The sequence below is a fragment of the Paramisgurnus dabryanus genome, chromosome 16 (genome assembly GCF_030506205.2).
Source record: "Paramisgurnus dabryanus chromosome 16, PD_genome_1.1, whole genome shotgun sequence".
Classification (NCBI taxonomy): Eukaryota; Metazoa; Chordata; class Actinopteri; order Cypriniformes; family Cobitidae; genus Paramisgurnus; species Paramisgurnus dabryanus.
This window is the reverse complement of record NC_133352.1, coordinates 10,242,134-10,250,846: the sequence shown is the minus strand read 5'-3', so window position 1 is coordinate 10,250,846 and position 8,713 is coordinate 10,242,134. Positions and strand designations below refer to the sequence as shown.

At 48.9% G+C, this 8,713-nt stretch overlaps 1 long non-coding RNA gene across 2 annotated transcripts; it reads left to right on the top strand.

Annotated features, from left to right (window-relative positions):
* Window positions 1-5,558: 5,558 nt before the first annotated feature.
* On the top strand, window positions 5,559-7,126 carry LOC135749371 (uncharacterized). 2 transcript variants are annotated; one of them, XR_010532352.2, is made up of 7 exons: window positions 5,559-5,609; window positions 5,744-5,805; window positions 5,894-5,968; window positions 6,080-6,128; window positions 6,216-6,292; window positions 6,473-6,534; window positions 6,721-7,126. It is a non-coding gene; the product is annotated as an uncharacterized lncRNA (long non-coding RNA). The 2 variants fall into 2 exon arrangements; XR_010532351.2 differs by lacking the exon at window positions 6,721-7,126 and having other exon boundaries at window positions 5,559-5,630; window positions 6,473-6,714.
* The last annotated feature ends 1,587 nt before the right edge of the window (window positions 7,127-8,713 follow it).

Below are 8,713 nucleotides of genomic sequence, written 5' to 3'. Positions count from 1 at the left end.
TGGGTCACGTGGTCAGCGCTGCTGGGGTGGCTGTAGACCCTGGGAAAGTCTCTGCAGTGAGAGATTGGAGTGCGCCCAAGACTGTGAGGCAAGTACGTTCATTTCTGGGGTTTGTGGGATACTACAGACGGTTCATCAAAGATTTTTCCAAGATCGCTAAGCCACTTAACCAGCTGCTGGTCGGTACAGGGCGGAACCGGGGACGGGGATCACCCCCGATTGACTGGGATGAGTCCTGTGAGGGGGCATTTCAGAGATTGAAACAGGAATTGTTACAGGCTCCTATCTTAGCCTATGCAGACTTTACTCAACCATTTATCTTGTATACAGACGCTAGCAACCTGGGGTTGGGGGCGGTCTTGGCCCAACGACAAGCGGGAACAGAACGGGTGATTGCTTATGCAAGCCGAAGCCTCCACCCAGCTGAGAAGAACGATGCCAACTACAGCTCATTTAAACTGGAACTGCTGGCCCTGAAGTGGGCCCTGAGCGAGAAGTTTAAGGACTACCTCTGGGGTGCTAAGGTAACGGTGATTACAGACAATAATCCTTTGGTACATTTACAGACAGCGAAGTTGGGAGCTGTGGAGCAGCGCTGGGTGGCACAACTTGCCAATTTCGAGTATCAACTGCAGTATCGGCCTGGGCGAGAACACACGAACGCGGACGCCTTGTCCCGATTGCCAGAGGCGGACCACCCCGGTTGCCGGGGAGGCAAGGAAGAAGAAAGCCAGAGGGAGGGCTACCTGATAGGGGCCGTGGAGGCCCCCGGAGGCCAGCAGGAGGCGGTACCGGGGAATTGGGGCTGGGACCCCTGTCGGTGGAAAGCGAGGCAGGCCCAGGATCAGGATGTGTGTCAGGTAAAGATGTGGGTGGAGCAGGGCCGACGGCCGACATCGTCTGAGAGGCTGACCCAAACAGAGACGGGAAAAAGACTGCTGGGACAGTGGGACAAGTTGGAACTACAGGAAGGGGTGCTTTGCCGGAAGGTTAGTGACCCAAAACTGGACGAAGAGGTGCGCCAGATCGTGGTGCCCGCCGATCAAGCAGCAGCCTTGGTGTCCGCCTACCATGATCAGCTGGGGCACCAGGGACAGGAACGGACAGTATCGCTGCTGCGCAGGTTTTTCTACTGGCCGGGGCTGGAAGCGTCAGTACGCAGCTTGGTCCAAGCTTGCCCCAGGTGTATGTTGTTTAAATCTCGACGAGAGGCTCGAGCGCCGATGGTGCCCATACATGCCAAAGCCCCCCTCCACATCATGGCGATGGATTTCCTGACACTGGGCCGGCCACAGGACCGCTATCCGAACATCTTAGTAATCACCGACCTGTTTACAAAATACGCATGGGCAGTTCCCACCCTTGATCAGACGGCAAACACCACCGCAACGGCTCTATGGCGGCACGTCTTCCAAACGTTCGGATGTCCAGAGTTCCTGCACTCAGACCAAGGGGCAAATTTTGAATCAAAGGTGATCCGAGAATTATGCCAGCTGTATGGGTGCACAAAGACCCATACGACGTCGTATCACCCTCAAGGAAATGGCTGTTGTGAGAGGTTTAATCAGACCCTGTTGGGGCTCCTAGGGACCCTGGACCAACGGAAGCAGAGCGATTGGGTGAGTGCTCTACCGAATCTTTTGCAAGCTTATAATAACAGCGTTCATAGTACGACGGGGTATGCCCCCACTTATCTGATGTTCGGCAGACATGTGCGGATGCCCACGGACCTGGTCTTGGGAGTGGCCGCTGGCCAAGAGGAAGGGAGCGTGACGGAATGGGCGGGGCGCCACCACCAACGGCTACACTTTGCTTACGAGCAGGTATCCCAGAAGATACGGGCTACAGGGGAAAAGAACAAGCGGCTGTACGACCGGACGGCCCGGGACGCCCCCTTGTTACCAGGAGAGAGAGTCTTGGTACGAGACAATCGGCGGCAAGGTAAAGGCAAGCTGAGTGACCGTTGGGAGCCCATCCCGTACGTAGTCTGCAGGCAACAGAGGCCGGGACAGCCGGTGTATACCATCCGGCCGGAAGGAAAGGCCGGCCCGGAACGTGTGGTGCACCGAAACATGATTCGCCCTTGCCCAAATTATCCCGAGGTCGCGAAGGAGGTAGTGGCAGAACCGGCACCGACGGCCCCCTGGATGGAAGGATGGGCTGTGGTACCAGGCCTACCCGTGGCAGCACCACCCCCGGCCGCCCCAGGAGAGCCAGAGCTAGCACCTGAGCCAGTTGAACCCCCGGCCGCCCAGAGACAAGCAGAGCCGGTACCAGCGCCAGCCGAACCCCCGGCCGCCCAAGGACAACCTGAGGTTGTGCCCGAGCCCGCCGAACCTGACTCCCCTGTGAGGCGCTCCCAACGGGAGAATCGAGGCCGACCCCCTTCCCGTTACGGTGAGTGGACTACTCAACGGCATTCCAGGGACTGGAATGCATTGGCGGGGGAGGATGTCACGGGGTGACGATCTTTCAGGGCGGAACCAAAAGTTGAGGAAGTTTTGGTTCCGCCCGGATGTTTCCGTCCAGACCGGAAAACGGAAACACCGGACATCCGGCAGATTCACGGAGGCTGTAATCAGCCGATTGGGCACAGCTGTGCCTAGTTGAAGAGATCGCCGGGCAATTGGATGATTATAGTACAGAGAGGAGTATATAAAGCACAGTTAGAACACAGTTAGAGGTGCTTAGTGTGTGCTGGGAAACGGAGCTGTGCTCGTTTCTTTTTGACGTGGTGGCTGTCTGTGGTTCTCTCTCTCTCTCTCGTTGCAGTCTTGATTGTGGAGCTGCTGGAGTAAACAGGAAAATCCTATGGGTCGAAAGGAACTTGTTCTAATCAATACTGAAGGAGTAAAGCAGGAAGAAAATTGACCTTCTGGTACAACGTAAACAAAGGCTATTCGCCGTGAGTATACCCTTTTTGTGTGGAGTAACTGGCAAAAGTTAACTTGTATAACTATTGGAAACCTCCAGGAGAAGGAGGGCGGCCCTACCCCTATAAGAGTGTGGTGGGCGAGCCGTGAGAAGTCCAACTTCAAACAGCCACCGCAACGAGACTTATTGTGGTCGTATTTCCCATCACCTTATCGTAGCCCAAGCGCAGTGGAGGACACCGGGCGCTTCCCTTGTTGTGGTGCACTTCTAGTGTGGTGAGTGAGACTGTGTAATAAATCTTTTTCACGTTTGGAGTGGTGCTGTGTATTGCTGTGGGTTGCTGTGTGTCTTGTAGACGAAGCCCCGCATCATCCATTTTCTTCCACTGGGCAGAGGACGGAGAGGCCAACGACTACAGAAAACCACTGTTACTATAAATAGTGTGCTGTTTGGAGTACGAAGGGACGCAGACGAAGAGCTGTCCGTGACCGTGAGTAAACCATTGGAAAGATTCGTGGTGTGAACTTACCTGTGTCTGTTTTGTCGCAGAGTCAGAGGCGAAAGGGTCCGCCGCCCCGTGGTCTCTACGAAAAGGGCGCCCCCGTCTAGGAATCGATCGGCCTATGGGCATTGGAGATAGGGCAGCGCTCGACCCGGTGAGGTGGTGTGTGACCTTCGCCCCTCTGCTGACCTACGGAGGAGAACCATACTTACCCAGAAAGCTGTAAACAGCAGAGCCGGTGAGAAATACTCGACGTCTCAGTAACAGTGTCTTTGTGTTTTAGCGGCCACCTGTGGAGAGAGAGCAGAACGAGAGTGAATTATTGAAGAGCCACCTGTAAACGTGATACCTACCCAGAAAGCTGTAAACAGCAGAGCCGGTGAGAAATACTCGAAGTCTCAGCAACAGTGTCTTTGTGTTCTAGCGGCCACCTGTGGAGAGAGAGCAGAACGAGAGTGAATTATTGAAGAGCCACCTGTAAACGTGATACCTACCCAGAAAGCTGTAAACAGCAGAGCCGGTGAGAAATACTCGAAGTCTCAGCAACAGTGCCTTTGTGTTCTAGCGGCCACCTGTGGAGAGAGAGCAGAACGAGAGTGAATCATTGAAGAGCCACCTGTGAACGTGATACCTGCCCAGAAAGCTGTAAACAGCAGAGCCGGTGAGAGATACTCGAAGTCTCAGTAACAGTGTCTTTGTGTTCTAGCGGCCACCTGTGGAGAGAGAGCAGAACGAGAGTGAATTATTGAAGAGCCACCTGTAAACGTGATACCTACCCAGAAAGCTGTAAACAGCAGAGCCGGTGAGAAATACTCGAAGTCTCAGCAACAGTGCCTTTGTGTTCTAGCGGCCACCTGTGGAGAGAGAGCAGAACGAGAGTGAATCATTGAAGAGCCACCTGTGAACGTGATACCTGCCCAGAAAGCTGTAAACAGCAGAGCCGGTGAGAGATACTCGAAGTCTCAGTAACAGTGTCTTTGTGTTCTAGCGGCCACCTGTGGAGAGAGAGCAGAACGAGAGTAAATTATTGAAGAGCCACCTGTGAACGTGATACCTACCCAGAAAGCTGTAAACAGCAGAGCCGGTGAGAAATACTCGAAGTCTCAGTAACAGTGTCTTTGTGTTCTAGCGGCCACCTGTGGAGAGAGAGCAGAACGAGAGTGAATCATTGAAGAGCCACCTGTGAACGTGATACCTGCCCAGAAAGCTGTAAACAGCAGAGCCGGTGAGAGATACTCGAAGTCTCAGTAACAGTGTCTTTGTGTTCTAGCGGCCACCTGTGGAGAGAGAGCAGAACGAGAGTGAATTATTGCAGAGCCACCTGTGAACGTGATACCTACCCAGAAAGCTGTAAACAGCAGAGCCGGTGAGAAGTACTCGAAGTCCCAGTGACAGTGCCTTTGTGTTCTAGCGGCCACCTGTGGAGAGAGAGCAGAACGAGAGTGAACCACTGAAGAGCAAACTGTGAACGTGATACTTACCCAGGGAGCTGTAAGCAAGCAGAACCGGTGAGCAATACCCGAAGTCCAAGTAACAGTGTCATTTGTGTCCTAGAGACCGCCTGTGGAGAGCGAGGAGAAGCAATTAGGAAACAGACTGTGTAACGTGATACCCACCCAGAGAGCTGCAAGCAGCAGAGCCGGTGAGAGACACCTCAAGTGCAAGCTAACAGTGCTTTTGTGTAGCAGTGACTATCTGTGGGGCATAAGGAGAACGTGGACGGACGTACGACAGGGAACGTAAAGGCACGTGGGGCGAGGACCCCCTGCCGGCCCGAGGAAAGGTACACCGACAGTGGAGATCTTCCTTACCAGTCACACCAAAAATTATTCTGCCTCCAGGACGGAAGAAGGAGGGCGCCACGGTTAGCAGGGCCCAGGCCGGAGCCTGACGTTTCCCTTTTTCCCCAGCTTATGGTGGTTGACACCCTTGCGGCCCTTGGCCTGTCTGCCGTGGCTGCAGTCTCCCTGGAGGGAGAAGAAGAGCCCTATTAGTTTTAATTTCTCCTTACCCCAAATTCCCAGTTCTTTTAATTATTTAAACTAAATAAAGCTTGTTTTAAATTTTACTTACCTGTTCCCGTGTTTGTCTGGTCATTGGGTTGGCTTTGGGGACCTCCTCGAGGTGGGAGTTGCAAAGGGGCGTGGCTTTAGTTTAAAACAGCCAGCCCCTGGTGGTGACAATTACTGCCTCTTGGAGAACAGCCGACCGTACTCCAGACAGAGACAAAGACGTGAGGACATCCATTGCTTTTGTAAAAGAATTTTATACTCAAGAGTTATAAATGTTGTCTTTATTGTTTGTCTTAATCTTTTATTTGACATTTTAACAATATAAAGTTTACTTGTACTTGTTTTTTGTTTCTAGAAGTCATGTACCACACTTTGTCAACAATGAATGTTGTTCCTGCAATCTGGATGAAGAATAATGTGAGTTTAATACTTCATTTAAAATGTAATAGTTTAAGTATTAAACAAATGTGTATCTGATCAGATGTTTGACTCCTTTATTTAATAGATATTACTGCCTCTTGGGAAAACAGCAGACTGTACTCCAGACAGAGACAAAGACATGAGGACATCCATTGCTTTTGTAAAGGAATTTTATACCTAGAGTTATAAATGTTGTCTTTATTGCTTGTCTTAATCTTTTATTTGACCTTTTACAATATAAACTTTACTTATACTTGTTTTTTGTTTGCAGAAGTCCTATACCAGACTATGTTGTTCCAGCTGTCTGGGTAAAGACTGATGTGAGTTTTAACTTCGTTAAAAAATGTATCAGTTTAAAAGAGTAAACAAATGTGGGTGATTTGATTTTTGACTTCTGTATTTGATAGACATTACTACCTCTTGGAGAACAGCAAACCATTCTCCAGACAGAGACAAAGACATGGACATCAAAACAGAAAATAAAGTAAGATGATGTATATTATGTTCATTATTTATCTTTGTGCAGTTTGATTTGATGAATGACATTATTGTCTATATCTAATTTGTTAAGTCTCTTATTAGGGTAATTTGTCTAATATTCATATAAGTTACAAAAGCACAAGTTTTGGCTTAAAAGTGACACCATGTTTTAAAAATGTTCCAGGTACTTGATCTTGGATTGTTTGGGGTGAGCGCTGGCAAATAATGAAGCAGGAAATGAAAATGGTAATAATTGGTAATTTAGAAATCCTTCTGGAACTCTGAAATCTGCAAACATATCTTTTCCCATTTAAAGAACTTAAAAGTATCAGTTCTTGGACTGGCAGTGTGTACTATGTCATTTTTGTCCTTACTCTTATGCATTTTATGTAAATGTATTTTCTAACTGTATTTTATGCTCTTATTCTGTAGGCTATAAGAAGTCCTTTGTGTGCACAGACATGACTGGAGATTAAAGTTACTAAATGTTGCTTTTTTTCTAGCTGGTGACATAACATTGTATTATTTTCAAATGTATTTATCTAACACACATTTACACATCTGTAAACATTCATTTTATATTGCATGTTTTTATATTTAACCAATTGTTGTATATTGCTTTCTGTTATTACATCTGTTTTTTATTGCATGTTTATTGTTTAAAACAATTAAGTTAATGTTTCTCTGTTAGCTTTTATGTTACTTTGGCTATTTCTTTGCTTTTATTTGATCCTTCTACTGTTATTTGTTTATTTGGCTGAACATTTGACATTTCATTTATTTTGCTGTTATCTGAAATTATTCTTGTCAGCATCAATAAAACTCTATATTTGCTTTATATCTGTGTTTTTCAATTATACATTTTACGGTATATAAATATATTTTGGTCACTTTATGGCTATTTTCTGGGGCATCTGGATAAGTTGCGGGTGGGTTCAGGGGTTAATATGGTAATTTTGGTTATTTTCTGGGTTACATTTGGGGTTTCTGGAAAAGTTGTGGGTAAGTTTGGGGATAAATGTGGTAATTTGGGCTCTTTTCTGGTTGTTATCTGGAAATTCCGGGAGAGCTGTGGCTGATTTTTTCGAGGTGTGAAAGGGTTGCGGCTAAGTTACGGTCTGCTTTCGGCTAGATTCTGGATTACTTAAGGCAAGCAGCTCTGGGACCAATCAAGGGCCGTAAGCCGTGGCGGCATGTGTGCCAAAAGAACAGCCTGAACTCAGCCATTTCTGGCACTGAAAAATTTTGCTATCTGGGTTGCTTATCCACGATGACATTAGATGTCTTAATAAAGGAAACGATTTTTGTGAACTAGATAAAAGATCCTGGCGTTTCTCCGAAGTTCAAAGCAGACAAAGGCTCAAATATTATGCGAGTCATCGTTCTCACACAAGAGTGCAATTTAAGTTAATCGGCCATCGCTCACAGCCCAGCACCTGCACCACTGTATGCGTATCGCGCTGACAAACATACACATGATTCCCTTTCAATACGGTTCACTTCGCATTGCGTCAGTTAGCTGACGCTATGGGGGAAACTCCTGTTTACTCCGTGACTGAAGCCTATTGGTTAACGTCTGTACAAAGTACAGACCAATGACGTTTGAACCCGCGCGCGGGAAGCGCACGTCCTTATATAAGCGCGGTTCCATCGTCAGGAGCTCATTATTTTCTCCTTCAGCGCGAACCTCTCGCTGCTCCGCAGAGAAAAAGAAGAAGCCTTACCTCGCCGTTGACAAAAGCCCTGCAGCGGAGTCCAGGCCTAGCGTCTTCCCCTGCCGTTTTCCGGCTGAGAACCGAAGATAGCAGAGTCCAGGTCTAGCGTCTTCCCCTGCCGCTTTCCGGCCGAGAACCGAAGATAGCCTTCGCTTGCCGTGGTACGAGCCCTGTGCAGCGGACACATGCCTGACGAGGTCTCCCCTGCGGCCGCCCGGTAAGATCAATATTTTTAATATAAAGCTATAAGCTAAAAGAGCAGGCGCTGTTGTAATAGCGTCCAGCACAGCGGCTCGGTGAGCCTCTCTGCTATGAATTTCCTCTGAGCGCGTTAACGGTCTGGCACCTCCCACGCCGGGACCGCGCTTATGCTTTGGTTGTCTTATCCATGTTTCGTGCTCCCCCTGCTGTTCCTCTCTCGCCGGGATGAACACACGGCGAGCCATGAGACTAGATGGATGCATAGACAAGCACACACGGACTACCCCCCCCTGTGTTCTGTCACACCGCAACCGTTCATGCTTACAGAGTCCCTTCGCTCCTCTCACATTCAGTGGCGAGATCTCTGGCACATATATTAATCCCCCGAGTGCATCGGGTGATACCGTCACGACGCATGGCTGTTCTGTCTGTGTTGCTGCTCCCCTCTGCCGTTCCTCTCTTTTTGAGATGAACAAGCGGGGAACTGTAGACCTGGATGCATACGACAA